General features: G+C 36.5%; 1 pseudogene; it reads left to right on the top strand.

Annotated features, from left to right (window-relative positions):
• Positions 1 to 8,977: 8,977 nt before the first annotated feature.
• On the top strand, positions 8,978 to 11,325 carry LOC127445690 (serine/threonine-protein kinase pim-3-like; annotated as a pseudogene).
• The last annotated feature ends 9,668 nt before the right edge of the window (positions 11,326 to 20,993 follow it).

The following is a 20,993-nucleotide window of genomic DNA, read 5'->3' as shown; positions in this document are numbered from 1 at the left end:
TCTCAGTTTTCTAATGACATTTAAATTGAGCTTCTAGTCCACTCAGAGGCCAAGATATTCGATGAAATTACAAGGGTGGTGCATGAACTGAAAATTAACCTGAAGGTCTATGGATGAGCACATTTTGAGGGCTAAAATGCATTAGAGCGCCACCTATATTTCAGATCTGTATATTGTGATGGAATGTCATAGAGAAGAAAAAAATTCTAGTGCTTGCGGCCATCTAGTGGAATGAAATAAGAATTTTCAAAGTGAGGTAGAGTGATCAGAACCAGAATTACATGTTTACAAAGTTAGGACAACTACAAAAACTTTCTGTTTATCACAAGATTATAAACACATACAATATTATTTATAAATAATTGGATTTTTTTTTTATTTGGGGGGATTTCTGAAAAAAAAAAAATAGACCAATTAGTCCACAGTATGTGTGAATGGTGAGATTTGAGTGTGAAAAATTGTGCCAGTATTAACCGGCATTTAGCACTTAACTGGTTAGTTCTCTTTAGAACATTCTGAAATCACTCCCTATTACCTATGCACAGTACATAGTGCACCATGCAGCATTTACTATAACAAGAGTGAGTGAACGAGTTGGTGAATTCGCCCATTCATATTTATTCAAGCTGTTTTCTATTCGTGATTATGGAGAAATAATTCATTTTATGATGAGATATAAAGCAAAATAAAAATAATATATCACAATTGGAGAGGAAAGCAATGACAATTAACTTCTTTTGGTCAAATGGACGCAAACAGTTATGAATAATGACACAGAAAGCCAAACTGGGCAGTCTCCATCCATTTACCCGCTTACGTGTTGCAGGGAGTGAACTCGGCAGCATGAACTTTCTTAATTTAAAGTGCACTTTTTCCCTTCAATCTTGCGTGCTCCGCATCGTTTGCAAGAAGGCTTGTGTGATCTGAAACAGTATCAAATTGTGTATTAATATAATAATGATAATCGTTTCTTAAATTCCATAATCAATGCATGCATTTTTACACCCCTAGTAGTAATGGACTACATGTAATCTGGATTATGTAATCAGATTGCAAAAATCAAGTACTTGTAATTAGATTACATAAAAGTTTTTGAATGTGCATTTTTAAATTACAGTTACATTTTTATGGATTACATGGATTATATACCCAACACTCTTAAATGAATGTTCCAGGTTCAAAACTATTAATTAACAGAACTTGTGGCATATTGTTGATTACTACAAAAATAATTTTGACTCTCATTATGGCCCTTGTTTATTTAAAATAAAGCAAAAAGTAAGGTGCTTACAATGGAAGTAAACGGAGCCAGTCGATAGACGTTAACATACACAATGTTTTCCACAAGTATTGCCACAAGACCTAAACATTATACGTGTTAACATAATTTTAGTGTGATAAAATCACTTGTTAACGTCATCTGTGTAAAGTTATATCCAATATTACAATTTTGTTGCAATGATGATGAAAATCCTGATTTTACCACACTAAAATTATATGTTATAATTTGATTTAACAAAATAGTGTTTATATCTTGTGAATTTACCTTTGAAAAATTGTGTATTTTAACATTTATAGACTGGTCCCATTCACTTCCATTGTAAGTGCCTTACTTTAACTGCATTTTGTCCTTTTTTTTTTTAAATAAACAAGGGATGAGTAAAAAAATTTTTTGTGGTAATCAAAATTATGCCACAAATGCTGTCAGTTGAGCCTAACTTGTGTTGAACCCAGAACATTCCTTACATTTTTAAAGTATTGCCCAAAGGGAGTTTCTGTTCATTATACAAAGGGATCGTACGTCTTCAGAAGACTTGGAAAATGACGCATGAGTCGCATGAACTACTTTTTATGAGACTTTTGGTTGCTTTTTTAACATATAAAGTGAGTCACTATTGACTGCTATTGTGACAAAATCAGCAACTACGACATTCTTTAATATATATACTTTTATTTTCATTTTTAGGTGAACTATTCCTTTAAGATCTTTGAAGGTGTTGGACTTCCCTATAAACATTCCAAAACCTGTCATTTTAAAAAGTATGCATGCGTGTCTGGATGTAGGCAGAGTATTTGGGCAGAGATGTGTGGTATCTGATGGGCTGGACGTGGTCATGCACAGCCAGCTTCACAGCTCAAATCTCTAAAAACCTTGAGAAATGGACTCCCAAAATAGACTGCAGAAGCGAACTGAAAACTAAATTAAGTACTCACTCTTACAGACAGATCAAGGAAAATGAAATTTTCAAGAAGGCAATCCAACAATTCTGTCAATTCGAAAGCTGTGTGTGAGACATCTTGCCTCTATATTTGGTTACTGCACCCTTAAAAATGTAACATATTATACTTACATTTTTTTTCTTCTGTTTTTAACGTAATAACAGATCCTGTCTGAACAGCCTCTGTCAGTTCAAACCGCTATGTTTTCCTTTATTCCTCTTTTCGATAAAACAAAAGCAGAAAGTAGCCAGGGGCTGTCAAGCTTTAAAAAGTACAAAACAAAAACAATAAAAGTTGTCCATATGACCTTTGCATTATATTCCAAGTCTTCTGAAGATATATAATAGATTTATGTGTAAAACAGACCAAAATATAAGTCACTGAAAATCTCTCAAATCTCATTCGTGCCTCTGCATATGATTTCAAGACCATACGGACCAATGGCATTTGGTGTCGTCAAACTTAATATGCCCAAATTTGAGCTATGGTGGAGGGCAAAATATTTTGAGAAATGAACAAAATTTCTCTTTCTTTTTCAACAGCTTTAAAAACATAGTCGATCCATTTCCAGTTGAAGGGGAACATTAAACAGGTTATAAATAACAGGGTAGACTTCAGCCGAACTGCAGTATAAAATAGAATCTGCTCATGAATATGGACGACAGGATGTGACCCCTCTCCTGTGGCTACTGCGACCCACTACAACCATTACTCATTCTACTGTTCTCTTAGGAGTGTTCTAGGTGCTCTGGGGGGTTTGGGAAATGCTGCAGTGAGCTGTTCCTACACAGGAACAATTGTTTTGTGTTAAGAAACATTTATATAGGTCTCTTACAAAAAAGCACACTTAGCACAACTAGCACAATTTCCAAACAAAATTAGCTATCTTTGCACCAGTTACCTACCTGATTAGTGCCTGTCTACTTTTTCCCAAAACATATACAGTATATACAGTTGCAATCAAAATTATTCAACCCCCCTGACCAGCAATACATTCTGGTGATGTGAATTAAAACACATCAACTAAAACCTCAGTAAACAGTCAAAGTATGTTTTTAATACACATTTGAGTGATTTTGAGAACAAAGAGTTCAGTTTACCCAATTTTAAAATAAAAAATAAGTAATTCTCTCCACAAATGTCATGTCAAAAATATTCATCCCCCAAAGTCAATCAATTGTGGATTATCCTTTATCCTTAATAACAGCAAATAAATGTTTCAGGTGAGTGTTCTCAGACTTCGGACACCTCTCTATTAGAATTTTTACACATTTCTCATGAGCAAAAGCTTCCAGTTCATTGACATTCTTTGGTTTCTGTGCTGCCACTGCTTCCTTGAAATCCCAACAAAGGTTTGCGATGGGATTTTAATGATGGACTGAAAGGGCCATTTAAGGACATTCCACGACCTAACCCTGAACCAGATTTTGGACAGCTTGGATGTATCCTTTGTGTTATTGTCTTGCTGGAAAGTCCAGTGATCACCGAGCTTCAATTTACACTGAAGGCATCACATTTTTCATGCCAAAATGGCCTGATACCTGAAAGAATCCATGGTGTCAGTCACATAGTCAGGATAGCCGTTTCCTGCAGCCGCAAAACATCCCCATAACAGGACTGACCCACCTCCATGCTTGACTGTGGGGATGGTGTCGTTCTTGTCATCACCTTGTCATCTTATATGTACTGCTGACCCATGGGTCTAAAACTCATTTTCAGTTTAGTGTCATACGTCTATAAAACCTTCTTCCAGGACTCCACAGGTCTTTCCTAATTATTTCTTGAATATTCAAGTCAACATTTCCCTTGGTGAAGTTTTGCTTTCTTCCACAACCCAAGAAGGTTGCTGTTGTACTATATTTAAAAAAAGTATGAATGGTGCTGCCAACTTTGTCTATTGGAAATTGAAGTGCCTTGGAAATGTACTTTTAGTCATGACCTTTCTTGTGTAATGAAATAATCTCCTCTATTAGCTTTTGAGACAGCTTATTTTTAATTGCATTTTTTGCATAGAAATAAATTTTTGCTTACAACGCTAAACTTACATTTTACTTTTACTTGTGTAGCCTTACATATTTAAGAAACAGCTACATGCAATAGGGGTTGAATAATTATGACATGGCTGTATTTTTAAAAATTCCTGCTATTTAGAAATATTAGGTTATATATTCACACTATGACTTTGAATGTGTCACTCAACTGATATAGATGTAAAGTTTACAAATTCTGGGTCATCAGAAAAGCTTACCTTTGTAAATCCTTACTGTCTTGGGGGGGTTGAATAATTTCGATTGCAACTATACATATATATATTTCTTTTTTTTTTTCTCCCCTTTTTCCTCCCAATTTGGAATGCCCAATTCCCAATACGCTCTAGGTCCTCTTCCTCAGCTGCCTCCACGTCTGAGACTGTCAATCCGTGCATCTTATCATGTGGCTTGTTGAGTGCATTACCGCAGAGACACAGCGTGTGTGGAGGCTTCACGCTATTCTCCGCGGCATCCACGCACAACTCACCACGCGCCCCACATTATAGCGACCACAAGGAGGTACCCCATGTGACTCTATCCTCCCTAGCATGCAGGCCAATTTGGTTGCTTAGGAGACCTGGCTGGAGTCACTCAGAACACCCTGGATTCGAACTTGCAACCCCAGGGGTGGTAGTCCCAAAACATATATTAAATAAACGTCAACAGGCCCTCATAAAGATTCATGTAGGTGAGTGTTTCTTATCTATAGGCACTTTATTGTCCCAGATTTCTTTAATTTTATTTACTTTTTTAAAGCCAGGTTTAAACTTGGACTTGTCCAGGAAACTTGCCTTCATAATTTTAGTTTTTGCTACTCAAAAGATTTTATTGTTTACCCTTGTCCCTGACCCAGACTTTTAATCTTAAAACCAATAAAAAAATAAATAAAAACAAACATAAACCATTTCAATATTTATTGTGTGAAAATTATTTTTTATCTATTTTTACTTGTCATTTCCACCACAACCATTAGTTTAGTCCCTAATAAAGGTCTTTCAAAAGTTACTGTACTTGTAAAGAGCATGCTTGAGATATATTATGATATACAGTGTGTAAAGGGAAACATAAAAATCAAAGTAAATAACATTTCAACAGAATTTTTTTTTTAAATAAAGTTGTAATTTTGACAAAGTATGAAAATATTATTTAATTTTGTGTGTTTAACATACATAAAATGCTAGCAATGAAATTGGCTATAGTTTTCGATCGATCAGAAACTAAATGATATACTTTATATACTAGAAACTATCAGAATACTTTATGCAACACTATAAATTCATATAAACCATATTTATTTGTGCTAAAATGATGTGATAACAACCCTGATGTATATCTTATTTTTATGTTAAAAAAAATACAAAATTGAAGAAGAGGTGGACGAGGGGAAGTTTTAAATGCAATGAGTTACAGGAAAACAAGGTAAAGTTTCAGACAGTGTGGGAGCAGCATGTCCAGACTGTCATCCTCACACACTTTAGCATTTTCTCCTGGCAAATCTATAAAATCCTATTAATGAGCTTCTCACTGTGAATTTTGTACAGGTGACAGACCTTATGAGTTATGAATTGTTCTAGTTGCTTTCAGCAACACCAGCCACCTATCCCTGATTTATTTTTCACCAGAATGCAGAAGATATCATCTTTCCAGACACAGAAGACCGAAATAGCCCCCTAATTTGATCCCTCTCTGCTTTCCACTGCACCATGTGGGAAGCTTGGCAAATTTTCTGTGAGTAATGAGTCAAATGATGGTAGAACACTGGAAGTTGGATGAAAACAGGTTAACAAGATATTTCTAGTGTGCTTGCAAGGCAGCAAAAAGAATAGTGTTAAAGTTTTAAGAAAGCTTAGGTTTTAGACTTTGGTTCTGTGTCAATGAAATGCTAGTTTAGAGCTGCTTTGCCAAGTATGACACTCAGCACACACCTTTTCTTTTGACTGTCCACGAGTATAGGTATACAGTCGTCAACAGTAGTTGATTAAGTCGTCTTGGGCGACTTATACTGACACCTAGTGGTTGGCGTAAATGTAGGGTCTTGCTGAGATATATGATCTCAACATGTCTGCCACCATGTGGCGACCCGTTCCATGTACTATAACAGCTTTAATTAGGTTACTGAAATGACTGATAATGTTAACAATAATTTGTTTTCACTTCATAATTATTTTTATTTATTTTTTCAAAAGTACTATTTATTTATTTATGTGTAAAACTTTTTAAATGAGAAAAAAATAAAATAAACCTTAAATATATGCAAGGAAGACAAGACAATTATATTTTTATGCAAATACAGTTGCAGGAAAAAAGTTGGATTTTACCTGGATGAATTTGTCATAAAATTTTATCTGATCTGAACTAAGTCACAACAAACAGTCTGCTGAAACCAGTAACACACAATCAATTAGACATTTTTCATGTCTTTATTGAACACACTGAAAACATTTACAATGCAAGGTGGAAAAAGTATGTGAGCCCTTGGCTTTTATAATGGTGAGTTAGATTTTGAACATTCTATAAATGTTAAAGAGTGATTTTTCAACTTTAATCTTAAATTTCCTAAAACCTTAAAAAGTCTAAAATGTAAAAAAAAAAAAATAAAAAAAAAAATAGATAGCACACCTAAGGATGCAAAGTCACTGCCAGTTTTTATTGAGTTTTTACGTTAAGCAGCTCAGGCTGAAATAATTGCAGAAGTGCAATACTCGTTGACATAATTTCCTGTTTTATTGTTTTGTTGTCACATGACAACAAAAAGGCTTCCTACATGTTGGTTATGCCATACTGACTTTGATGAATGTTTTTACACATATTAATGAACACTTTACAATAAGGTTCCATTGTTTAACATTAGTTAATGCATTAGGTATCATTAACTTACAATGAACAATATATTTTTTCAGCATTTATTCATCTTTGTTAATGTTAGTTAATAAAAATACAATTGTTTATTGTTAGTTCATGTTAGTTCATAGTGCATTAAATAATGTTTACATATACAACAGTTGATTTTAAAAATGTATTACTATATGTTGAAATCAACATTAACCAAGATTAATAAATTATGTAAATGTATTGTTCATTGCTAGCTCATGTTTATTAATGTAGTTAACTAATGCAATGGAGGAGCTGATTCAACTTATTTGATTGGCCTGGCTGATCCTGGAACAGTCTAACAGAGGCACCATCTCCTGTCTGCCTGAGGCCATTCACACTGATTGTCTATACAAATTAAAATCTCTATTCATCAGGATGTCTGCCTCTGTTACTGCCTCAAAAATGACCACAAAGAGGCTGTAGCCAGGATGTTACCAATACCTGCCAATCGGTGTGCAATCTCAGCAGCAAAACTACTCAAGCAATCTACAGTGTGGACAGCTGAACTGTAGAAATCAAAGATGAGATTGTTATTTGTGTAATTATAAGTGTTATTTTTAGAATAACAGCAACAACAACAAAAAAAACAACAACAACAACAACAACATAAATCTATCATAATTGATAATTATGAATTATACTTATGTCGGTGATACAATATTCAGCTTTGTAAACATAGAAAGGCTAATCCATGTTAAAAAGACAATGTGCACTTTGGAATCTATATTTAAATTTTAAATAGCAGAAAAAATCTTACAAATATTGCTAATTTTACTCAATATAATTTTAACTAAAGTCATTTAAAATGTACATATAAAAATGTTTGGGCGAATACTTCTCGTGTTCTCAGACAGATGCTCAGGGAGACAATTTATTACAGTACAGTAAGGAAATGTTTGCATTGAATAGCCTGTTGATTTAAGCAATCATTCATCTTCAACAATTTCCTTTTGAAAATTATTAACATTGAAAAACTCAGCTTGAAACAATACACTCTAGCCAACATTATTAGTGTTATTACGGAGTGACTGTTTGCACTAGATGTAAATAGCACCTGCAATGGCTATTTGCACTCAAATAGTCAAGTGGAAACAATGAAATTAAAGACAAACTGCATGCTCAAGTGTCGCTGCAATGGCTTAGTGTCAAAAGAAGGTATAGATGTGCTTTTTCCATGCAGATGACCTGGGTACAAAAAAAATCAACTTTCTGTTTCCTCTCTCCACTCTTAATATTTTTCTTTAATAATACTTACAATAATAAATAAAATTAACATAAAGGTTTATTTTCTTGCAGTGATTTGGTCACGGTGAAGGTCAGAGAGTTGAGAGAAAGGTTTGATCCATGTTTTTTGGCAGAAACCATAGTTTTAATGCAATTAACCACGGTGTTACAACAGTAATATGGTGTTAACATAGTAACCATGTTTAATGTTGTGGTTACTATAAAACACCACGCTGATAATATGGTTACTGTAGTAACACCATGGTTCATTTTTGTAAGGGAAGGTTAAGGTTAGGTTTAGGGGTAGGGGTTGGTGTAGGGTGTCTGTGGGACTCTAAATAAACACAATAAACGCACTGCAGTGATGGCCTAATAGTATTTAATTAGGGGTACAAATAGTATCTGACACTATTTGGACTTAGTGCAAAGAAGATGTTGCCATTTCCACTTAGTGCAAATAGCCTCTGCCTTATTATAATTATTAGTATTAAGAAATCCTGTTATCTTCTTGAAATCTCATATAGCATCCATGTTTTTAGGATTCAGTAATATTTTGACAGAAGTTCATATTAAGACACATATTACTTTAAATCTTACTGAGCTGCAGATGCAATCTTAGTGCAGAAGGCATGGCTGGCGAACTCGCTGTGAGTCTGTGGAGGTGGGCTGCCGAGGATTTGCAGGACGTTTACTCTGCAAAGCGTTTACGTTACTGTGCATCACTGGGAAGGCAAAGAGGAAAGCCATCAGATCCGCTACTGAAGCTGCAGAGAAAACCACTAAGTGGTTTTGGATTAAGAGGGCAGATCCATGGGCGAATGCTGCTGGGACACAAGCTGGGGTCTGATCAACCACGGTTGGGTCACCTGGGCGAAGGTGTCTGATGTTGAAAGACCTGAAACACCCAATGACCCCAGGTTACATCACTGATTATGTGTCCCAGCACATTTGTAGGATGTATCATTCATCTAACCCATTGCTGGGTGAAGAAGGGTTTGGTTCCGTGTTTGCTGTGACCCGCAGATCTGATGGACTGAAAGTAAGACATTCTCAATTCCCTCACAATATTGTCCAGGTTTTAGATGATAAACAGGAGAGTTCTGATTTTTTCAATTTTACATCCTGTTTTTTATTTTTTTATTTTTTATTTTTTTTTTATTATTCTTTTCCAAACTGTTTCAATGTTGTATAGTATCAAACAAAGTAATTAAACTGTGGCATTTTTTGGTGTCAGTTGCAAGAAAAATGAGGAAGAGTGAAGAATGAAAATATTCCTTAAAAGGGGTTAAATACAAGTTAAGCTCTATCGACAACATCTGTGGCATAATGTTGATTACCACTAAAATTAGTTTTGATTTCCCCCTCCTTTTCTTTAAAAAAAAAGCAAAAATCTGGGTTCCAGTAAGGCACTTACAATGGAAGTGAATGGGGCCAATCCGTAAACATTAAAATACTCACTGTTTCAAAAGTATAACCACAAGACAAACAATATGCGTGTTAACATGATTTTAGTATGATAAAATCGCTTACTAACCTTTTCTGTGTGAAGTTATAGCCAATTTTACAACTTTGTTGCCATGACGATGTAATGTTAACAAACCCTAATACGACTGTAAAAATTACGATTTAAACAACTTTACGGCTCAAATAATACAAATAACAGAAGAATTTATGTAAGTGCTTTTATAAAATTATACGCTTCACATTTCTGCCTTTAAACCCTCCAAAAATTGGCTCCATTCACTTCCATTGTAAGTGCCTCACTGTAACCTCGATTTTTTATTTTTTATTTTATTTATTTTATTTAAAAAAGAGGAACAATTGGAAATTATTTTGTGCGGTAATCAACATTATGCCACAAATGCTATCGACTGAGCTCAACTTGTATTGAACCCGGAATATTCCTTTAAATTACAATAAAATAAACTACAAAAACAATTCAATAAAAGCTTTTATTGTAATTAGCCAAACTATTCCTGAACACCAAAGGGGACCCATCTGGACTATTTTAAATTATTTTTGTATTTAAACAAATACAAAAGTGATGCGTCACAATGGACGCTTCCATAGTAGACAGCATCAGTGATGATAATGGGTTTATATATGGGTTTATATGACTATAACCCCTGAAATTTAGTTTTATAATGCTGTGGAGCTTGCTCATTCGCTTCAGATTGAGTTTTAAAAATTTGAGGGGCTGCACGATGTTAGCCAATCACAACAGTGGGTATTTACATTGCAGTTTTAAGGAGGCGCTTAGGACAAAACCAAACGTTTCAGACAGAGGGCCAGAGACTGGAAAATGATAATTTATTACTAAATATGAATGTTTTAATAAAAAATAAAAAAATAAAAAATAAAAGTTAATAACATTATCAGTGGACCTCAGGGAAGATAAGAAAACTATTTAAAAAAAGAGCATTTCATGACACCTTTAAAGTTCACTTGTTTCTGCATTTGGTCAAATGATTTTTGTAATTCAGATTACATTAAATATGTAACTACTCAACACTGGGTGTTTGAACATACACATCAGCATTCAGCCATTAACCAATGATAAAATGATTTATAACAGCATTTGTTTTTCCAAATTCCTCTGCCACTGCAGAAAGGCCAAGGTTTTCTGCCCCTCGAGGACGCATTGATGAACCAGGTCAACTCAGTTCCGGCCTGTCCCAATGTCCTGCAGCTTGTGGAGTGGTTTGACTATCCCACTCGCTATATCATGATCCTGGAACATGCCAAGATCCTTGCCAAGATCTTGAAAAGTTCTGTGAGGAAAACAGCTGTTTGGACAAGAACCTGGCCAAGAGGGTGATGGTGAAGCTAATCTATGCACTTAAACACTGCAAGAGCTGAGGACGTCAACCCGCAAAACCTGCTCATTTGCACAGACTCCTATGAAGTCAAGCTGTTGGATTTTGGTTGTGGAGACCTCCTGAATGACTTTGCATATAGAGGGTTTGCAGGTTGGTAGACTCAGCTTCAGACTGCATGCCCACGGACCACCCACAGTCCATTCTTTGACTGTCTGATACATATTGCACACAAAACTAGAAATCACGTTCTCGGTCTAAGCCCTAATCTGATTGCGGGTTTACACTGATTGGGGGTCCGAAAGTAAGGGTACACAGATTTTATCAGTCCGTTTCTTATCTAAGTTGGCGGTTCTTAATTTACTTGAGTAACTTTCTGAAAATGTACTTTTAGAGTAGGTTTAAAAGTGAGTACTTTTTACTCTCACTCAAGTAAATTTCTAATGAAAAAATTTACTTTTACTTCATTACAATGGGCAGTGTTCCTGTCGTTACATTACTGATTTTAATTTTAATTAATGTGTAATTTATTGAGAAATTATTGAATGGGACTTTTACGACAGCGGAAGTTCACACAGCTGCGCGCGATGACACAGACTGTCACTCAAGACGAGTCTATCACTGCTGCACCATCATGCTCTTCTAACTAAGAGAAACACTTTCTTCACTCTGCACAGTAAAAAAAAAAAGATAGTTGTGGGGCTGTCGCAGAAACAACGTCACATATGTTAATTTAACACCAAAACAAGCGGAAATTTCAAGACTAAATTGAAGCTCCAACTTAAGGCAGCACTTTAAGGTAAGCTGTGGCCCTAATGATAACACAGGATTTTCTGGAACATGGTGATGGTCATTTTCAGGGTGATTCTGTAAATATTGGCTCTTCAGACATAAATCTTTAAGTGTACATTTTTAAATCAGTGCAGCAATATATCAGTGCTCTTTGTCCCACGTCCCGCATGTCATGAGCAGTATTTACGCATTTAACCCACGCCCTCACGGGGGTACTGGAAACTATCATGGCTACTTCGGGCTGATGAACTGTATAAATCCATGTAAACATCCAAGTTAAGTGAAAATAAATGCCTTTTGCTCTGCCGTTCGCGTGATTGACAACTGGAGCACGAGCAGAAAGCATTTCTTTGCTTGCACAGCGAGGTGCATGGGGCGCGCGCGTGAGAGATGTGTGATCATATGGCGCGAGGTGATCGTATGGCGAAGAGAGTGGCTGTGTCCGAAATCGTTCACTCATTCTTTCCTATATAGTGAATGGCAGTGAGTGCACTATATCTCAGAATCAAGTGAACAAAATGAGTGAGTGAATTCGGACGCTGACATATACACTGAGCGTCGGAGCTGTGGGGCTGTCGCAGAAACAACGTCACATATGAACTTTTAAAATACTTGGGCCTTATTTGTTATTCTTATTAAATAATATATTAATACAATAAATCTTCATTCTGTTTGTAAGTTTTTAATATATATGTTAATATAAAGAGTAACACATTTTATCAAATGTACATTATTGTATTTATTTGTTACACTTTAGTATCTTTAAACTCCAATACAAGCTGGGTAGCATTTCTCATCCAACCAAATTATTATAACCTACATCTTATAACCGAATATTTAAATCATCCATAGAATTATCATTTCCACTGTGTGCAGTCTCCTGAGTTAAAATAATATCACCTCAGTGAATTATTTAGTAAAAAAAATAATTCTTCAGCTTAATGGCAAAATTGTGTATAAATATAAAAAAAGAGTACGTTTTAAAATGTATCTGTATGGTTTGCCTCTCTATAGGTTATTATGTTATTTTAATCAAGTAATGATTTGTCAAAAATACATACAATACATAATACATTCAGCATGAAATAAAACATTGCAGGAGTGTACGAAGCTGTAAACTGGCGTCTCTCTCTCACACGCTCGTGCTCACGGTTTCACTGTAATAATTACTAGAAATGTTTCCAAACCTCTCTTCTTAATGACAAATTCATCCAGATCTGACAAGAGCCCTTAAAGGAATAGTTCACCCAAAAATTTTAATTCTCATTATTTACTCACCCTCATGCCATCACAGATGTGTAAGACTTTTTTTCATGTGCTGAATACAAATGAAGATTTTTAGAAGAATGTCTCAGCTCTTTTGGTACATACAATGCAAGTGAATGGGTGCCAACATTTTAAAGCTAAAAAAACATCACATAAATCAGAATAAAATTAATCCATAAGACACCAATTGTTAAATCAATATCTTCAGAAGCGACATGATAGATGTGGATGAGAAACAGATAACTTTCTCATTCTTCTTCTTGTGTTTTTGTTGAATCACATTCTTCTCTTCATATCATTCTTCTCTGCTGGGCAGGGAGAAGAATGTCTAGCATAAAATGACAAATATTGATCTGTTTCTCACCCACACCTATTATATCACTTCTGAAGATATGGATTTAACTTCTGAAGTCTTATGGATTACTTTTATGCTGCCTTTCTGTGCTTTTTGGAGCATCAAAATTTTGGCAACCATTCACTTGCATTGTACTGACCTACAGAGGTGAAATATTCTTCTAAAAATCATAATATGTGTTCTGCAGAAGAAAGGAAGTCATACACATCTGGGATGGCATGAGGGTGAGAAAATGATGAGAGAATTTTCCCTTTAAAGTGATAGCTCAGCCATAATTTAATATTCATCATCAATATTCCTACCCTTATGTTGTTCCAAACCCGTGTGACCTTCTGTATTCTGTGGAATGCAAAAGATGTTAGACAGAATGTTAGAGACTGACAGTCTCAGTCACCATTCACTTTCAAAATATGGAGAGAAAAAAACACATTCACTGAAAGTAAATAGTACTTATTGTGTTGCATGGAAGAAAATGTCATACGAGTTTGGGACAACCTGATGGGGAATGATGACAGAATTTCCATTAATAATAATAATAATATAAATAATTCTGTAATACATGTTAAATGTGTATTATGTAATGGAATATAGGGGAGTTAACATCCATTATTTCATTTGTGAAAGTAACGAGTTACTCACTACTTGAGTGCTCTTTTAATTGGAAACTTTCTTACTCTTACTCAAGTAATTATTTATGTTAGTACTTTAACTTCTACTTGAGTATTTTTTTTTTAAGTAATTGTACTTTTATTTGAGTACAGTTTCTGACTACTCTACTCACCTCTGCATGTAACTGGGTAACCACAGTTTCATGTGCATTCAGTGGCTCAGGAAGTACAGTAGTGGCATTGGACTTTAAAGGTCCTTGGATTGAAACTGCCTCTCAAAGTTTATTTTAACCCCTTAAACTCTGGTGCATTTTTGGGCTGCAGCCCGCAGTTTTTCACACTCAAATTTAAAAGCTCACCATTCACATATACTGTGGACTACTTGCAAAAAATTGGTCTATTTTTTTTAAAAATTCCCCCAAATAAAATAAAAAAATTACTTAATATAAAAAATATTGTATGTGTTTATAATCTTATGATAAACAAAAAAATGTATTTATTTTTTTAATTGTTGTTGCCCTAAATTTGAAAAGGATTATTTTATTCCACTAGATGGCAGCAAGCACTAGAAAAAATATTTTATTCTCTATCACTTTGCATCATAACATACAGATCTGAAATGTAGGTGGCGCTCTAATGCATTTTAGCCCTCAAAGATGTGCTTGTAAATAGAAATTCAGTCTATTTTCAGTACATGCACCACCCTGTTATTTCATCGAATATCTTGGCCTCTGAGTGGACTAGATCCTCCCCTTTGTGATGATATAACATTTCATCATCAATAGTCGAAAACATACACTACTGGTCAAAAGTTTTGAAACACTTACTCATCCTTTATTATCATTTTTTTCACATTTTAGAATAATAGTAAAGTCATCAAAACTATGGAATAACATAAATGGAACTATGGGAATTATGTTGTGACTAAACAAAATCCAAAATAAATCAAAACTGTGTTATATTTTAGCATCTTCAAAATAGTCACCCTTTGCCTAGAATTTTCACACATGTACTCTTGACATTTTCTCAACCAACTTCTTGAGGAATCACCCTGGGATGCTTTTTAAACAGTATTGAAGGAGTTCCCATCTATGTTGGGCACTTAATGGCTGCTTTTCTTTATTTGGTCCAAGTCATCAATTTCAAAAACTTTTTTTTTAATTTTTTTATTACATTTTAGTTTTATAATGAAATAAATTAATATGATGGCACAATTATATTTTTGTCTACAAAACTAATTTCAAACATTTTAGCATACACCTTCAGATCAAAAGATTTTTAAAATCATGAGAAATATTTCAGTCAAGTGTTTCAAAATTTTGACCAGTAGTGAATTTTTCTGATGATTTGTTTAGCATGCTTTTTCTGCTGGATGGCATATTTTGTTCTGGACATCTAAGATATAACATTAGATTGTTCAGCCAAACAAGCTCACAGACAAGTAGACAAAGGCTAATTTTTTAGAAAACTGCCTAAGGTAAAAAGCAGAGTTTAGCTATTTGGGGCTTATAGTAGCAGTGATCAGCAAATAAAAGAGACGTTTGTATTTGATGACTTACAGAAATCATATTTCACTTTGTGATTCTTTTGGAAATCTTTCAAACTGTAGTATTAGGGCAACAAAATAAACTATACAGTTGCATTTCTGAGAATGAGAGCTTTCATTTGATATATGACGTCCATTTAGGTGCTCTGCTTGAAATTGGATATAACTTTACACAGAAAAGGTTAGTGAGCGATTTTATCACAATAAAATCATGTTATCATGCATATTGTTTGTGTCTTGTAGGCACTCTATTCACTTCCATTATAAGTGCCTCACTGTAACCCAGATTTTTGCTTTTTATAAAGAACAGGAGGGGCAAGTCAAAAAAAAAAAAAAAAAAAATTGTGATAATATTATGCCAATGTATGCAATAGTAAGATTTGTGAAAGTGTAAATCAAATTGCAAGCATAAAATATGCAGAGTGCGTAAGTATTTTTATGTTTTGCACAAGTGTAACTCATGTTTTGTGAATCTGTAAATTGATATTACCACAAAATATATTTGATCTGTATTCTTCTGACTTCCTTTTTTCACACTTACATTTATGGCACTGTTTTTCACCTAAAAAATGGCCAAACATATTGCAAACCTATAAACAGCAATGTGCAAGCAAAGAAAGGATATCGAACAGCAAAATGGCTTGACCATGTAGAATTAACCTGTCTGTGTAAAAATAAACTATTTCAAAAGTATAAAGGACATGTATTTATTTGAAAATATTTTCCAGAAATAATCTGATATATATTGTTCCATCTTTCTTTTTATTGTGCTTACACTTTTTGCAGAACATTTTCACTCAAATACATTTTGCAAGCATGAGGGGGAAGACAGGTCTACCTGCTTCTTGTAACCAATCAGATTAGGTTTTCGTTGACCAGCTTATTGTGATCTGATTGGTTAAATAATGCGACTTAAAGTTCCATTTTCATAAGGCTCTACATTGTTCCTCTGTCAAAGAGTGGTATCTCTCCTTTCTTAAAAATTAATACACATTCTTTTAGAATAGTATTGTGTAAAGTGAAGCTTGCACCATTTATTGATATACTGTTAATATGAATCTCAATCTATCTATCTGTCTGTCCATCCATATCCACCTGCCCACTGCTGTGTACATGAACAGAAAACAAAATGACACAGAATTTGTAGAAAGACTTTAATGTTCACAGAGTTTATCTTTAAACTGTTTACTTCTACCATTTAGTTTTTCTAGGTTCTATGAGGCAAGAAAATTACATTTCATCCATCCATTCTTCCATCCAAAAAAAATTACATAATTTGGCATAACACATCCAGCCACAGGGTGTGATGTTGCAGACTACACATATAGACTGTTTAAAAGTGCACTAGTTATAACGCCTTTGTGCAATTTGCAGAAGTCCTCTGTCCTGCCACCACCATGATGCCATGACCCATCTATGCCAAGGAGTAACAGCAAGACTCAGCGGGCACCTTCAACACTGAAAATACACTTTCTGCCTTGAGTCATTTGGTTACACTTATAGCCAAACAGTGAATGATGTTGGAAAATACACAAATAAAGTGTTTACAATTGCAATAGTTAGGACACATGCTTTTATGATGTTTGCAGAAGTCCTCTGTCCTGCAGTCACCATGAAATAAGCTTGCTGCGTTGAGTCTTTTGGCATAACTTTTCCAGCCAAACATTTACATTACATTTACATTATTCATTTGGCAGACGCTTTTATCCAAAGCGACTTACAAAAGAGGAAAACATAATCATCTTAGGAGACAGTGGTATGAAAAGTGCTGTATTACAAAGTATCACTAGCATCATAATAGTATTCAAAACAGAATAAAGTACAAGAGGAATTTTATTTTATTTTATTTTTTATTTTTTTTTCAATGACTGGTTAAGTGCTCATGGAAAAGATGTGTTTTTAGTCATTTTTTGAAGACAGAGAGTGAGTCAGCTTCACGGATGGAGTTGGGAAGGTCGTTCCACCAACGTGGTATGATGCAGCTGAAAGTACGGGAAAGTGTTTTGGTGTCTCTTTGTGTTGGTACAACAAGGCGACGTTCCTTAGCCAACCGCAGGCTTCTAGTGGGCGCGTAGCTCTGCATAAATGATTTTAGGTATGCTGGAGCAGACCCAGTAACTATTCTGTATGCCAGCATCAGAGCCTTGAATTTGATACGTGCATCAACCGGCAGCCAGTGGAGAGAGACAAGGAGTGGTGTAACGTGCTCTCTTTGGTTCATTAAAGACCAGACGTGCTGCTGCATTCTGGATCATTTGCAGGGGTCTAATTGCACATGCAGGGAGGCCTGCAATGAGAGCATTACAGTAGTCCAGTCAGTTATGACAAGTGACTGGACAAGCAGTTGTGTGGCATGTTCAGAGAGGAAGGGTCTTATCTTCCTGATATTGTAGAGTGTAAATCTACATGATCTTGCGGTCTTTGAGATGTGGTCTGTGAAATTTAGTCTGTTGTCTATGGTTACCCCTAGATTTCTGACCGATTCGGAAGGCGTTACTGTAGTTGCACCCAGCTGCACGGTGATGTTGTGTTCAACAGCAGGGTTGGCTGGAAAGACAAGGAGTTACGTCTTGGCTGGGTTGAGTTGCAGGTGGTGCTCCTTCATCCAGGCCGAGATGTCCGCCAGGCAGGCAGAAATTCGAGCAGTCACTGTGGTGTCGTTGGGCTGGAAAGACAAGTGGAGTTGCATGTCATCAGCATAGCAGTGATAAGAGAAACCATGTGCCTGAATGATGGGTCCCAGTGATGTTGTGTATATAGAGAAGAGAAGTGGCCCAAGCACTGATCCCTGAGGTACCCCAGTAAGTAGCTGATGTGGCTTGGATACCTCACCTCTCCAGGCTACCTTGAAGGACCTACCTGAGAGATAGGAATTGAACCAGTCAAGCACATTTCCTGTGATACTCAGCGAGGAGAGGGTAGAGAGTAAGATCTGATGGTTGACTGTGTCAAAGGCTGCAGAAAGGTCCAGCAGAATCAGGACGGATGATTTGGATTCAGCTTTCGCCCGTCTCAGCGACTCAGTGACAGACAGCAGGGCAGTCTCGGTGGAGTGTCCACTTTTGAAGCCTGACTGATTGCCATCCAGCAGCTTGTTCTGTGGGAGATAGGCAGAGATTTGATTGAAAACTGCCCTTTCAAGAGTTTTTGCCATGAATGGGATGAGAGAGACTGGTCTGTAGTGTTCTATTTGTGTGGGATTAAGTGTGGGTTTCTTCAGCAGCGGGGTTACTCGAGGCTGCTTAAATGTAGTGGGAAAAGTGCCTGTAAGTAGAGATGTGTTAATTATGTGTGTGAGTGCAGGTAGGATGGATGGAGAAATGGCCTGGAGAAGGTGAGAAGGATTGGGATCAAGAGAACAGGTGGTGGGGTGGTTGGAGAGGAGGAGTTTAGAGACCTCAGTGTCAGTCAGAGGAGAGAACATAGAGACAAAAGAGTTGCATACAGGAGACAGGTGTTTGACAGGGTGTGGTGCTAAGAATGTATTGCTGATGGTTGTAACCTTATTAGTAAAAAATGTGGCGAAGACATCTGCTGTCAGTGATGTGTCTGGTGGTGGAGGGGGAGGGCAGAGAAGTGTGTTGAATGTTCTAAACAAGCTGCGAGTGTCTGTGGTGCTGTTGAGCTTGTTCTGGTAATAGGAGGTTTTTGCAGATTTAACGTTATCTGAAAAAGTTGCAAGCAGGGACTGATATTTACCTAGATCTGCTGGATGTTTAGATTTCCGCCATCTCCTCTCAGCTGCCCTGAGGTCAGTCCGATGTTCACGAAGGACGTCAGAGAGCCAGGGGCTGGGTGGTGTAGCACGTGCTGGCCTAGAGGAGATAGGACAGATGTTGTCTAGACAGGTTGTTAAAGTAGAGCTTAGTGTGTCTGTGGCAGTGTTTACATTAAGCGTGGTAAATACATTTTGTGTAGGAAGAGAGGTAGAGGCAGCAGTGGAAAGGCAAGAGGGTGAAAGAGAACGGAGGTTACGGTGAAAGGAAACCAAAGGTGGAGTCTGTTTTAATGTAGATGGGAAGGTCATGTTGAATTGAACAAAGTAGTGATCAAAGACATGTAAAGGAGTAACAAAAATATTTCAGTTGGTACAGCTACGTGTAAAGATGAGGTTGCCCGATCTGTGAGTTGCTGTGGTGTGTAGTTTTTCCAAGTCAAATGAGGCCAGGAGAGTATTCAGTTCAGTGGCCTGGGGCTTATCTTGGTGTATGTTGAAATCACCAAGAACCACAAGTGACCTACCATCCTCCGGCAAGGAGGACAGCAGGACATCCAACTCTCAAGAAAGTTTGTCAGCTGACCTGGAGGGTGATAGATGACAACAACATGTATCTTTGTGGGTTGAATTGTAGTAATAGCATGGAATTCAAAACTAGTATTGTTACATGGTGAAGAGTGTGGTGAAAAAGTCCAGTTGTTATGAATGAGCAAACCTGTTCTCCCACCCCTACCGGTGTGTCGAGTGATGTGAGAGAAGGAGATGTTGTTGGAGAGACCAGCAGGTGTTGCTGTATCCTCTGGACGTATCCATGTTTCTGTCAGTGCCAGGATGCTGAGGGTGGACTACGTGGCAAAGGCTGGAATGAAGTCAGCTTTGTTCACAGCTGACTGGCAGTTCCAGAGTCCCACTGAGAAAGAGAGCGGAGCAGGTGCTGAGGTGCAAAGTGGCCGTAGGTTGTGTGGGTTGCGTTTGGTCTTGCATCGATATCGTGTAAACGGTCTGTAACAGATAACAGGGATGTGCTTGAAGGCATGTGTTATTCGTGAAGTAGGCATGTTAGTATATAGAAGGACAATAAGAAAAGAGACACAATAACAAGATACTTAAGTGCTATGTTGAGTGGTGCCTTGTCGGTGTCCTTGCTCGGTGGACTCGCACAGGTAGACTCGTTGGTCTTTACACAAGTAGGTCTTCACACGAGGAGGGCTTTACATGAGGGCTACCACTTCCGCTGCCGCTTCCTTGTCAGCATTCAAGTCAAATATATATGCGATGATAATGAGCCGTTCAAGGAAAAGAGCAGGACACGCCTTAATGCTACTTAGCACAACAAAGCTAGTCACGTGGTCAACAGAAACTTCCGTGCACTGCAAATAAATTATGCTGTACTTTAGCAATAAATAATACCCTAAAACAAGTGAAGCACTGTTTATAGACACTAAAAACCACAATAGTTTTACACACACTGGACAACCAACGCTAAATCTAGCAGTGAATAACCTGGGACAAGTCAAAACAATATAGTACACACACACACACAC

The sequence above is a fragment of the Myxocyprinus asiaticus genome, chromosome 9 (assembly GCF_019703515.2).
Source record: "Myxocyprinus asiaticus isolate MX2 ecotype Aquarium Trade chromosome 9, UBuf_Myxa_2, whole genome shotgun sequence".
Taxonomy (NCBI): domain Eukaryota; kingdom Metazoa; phylum Chordata; class Actinopteri; order Cypriniformes; family Catostomidae; genus Myxocyprinus; species Myxocyprinus asiaticus.
Note: the sequence above shows the minus strand (reverse complement) of the source record. Positions and strands in the feature narration are given on the sequence as shown.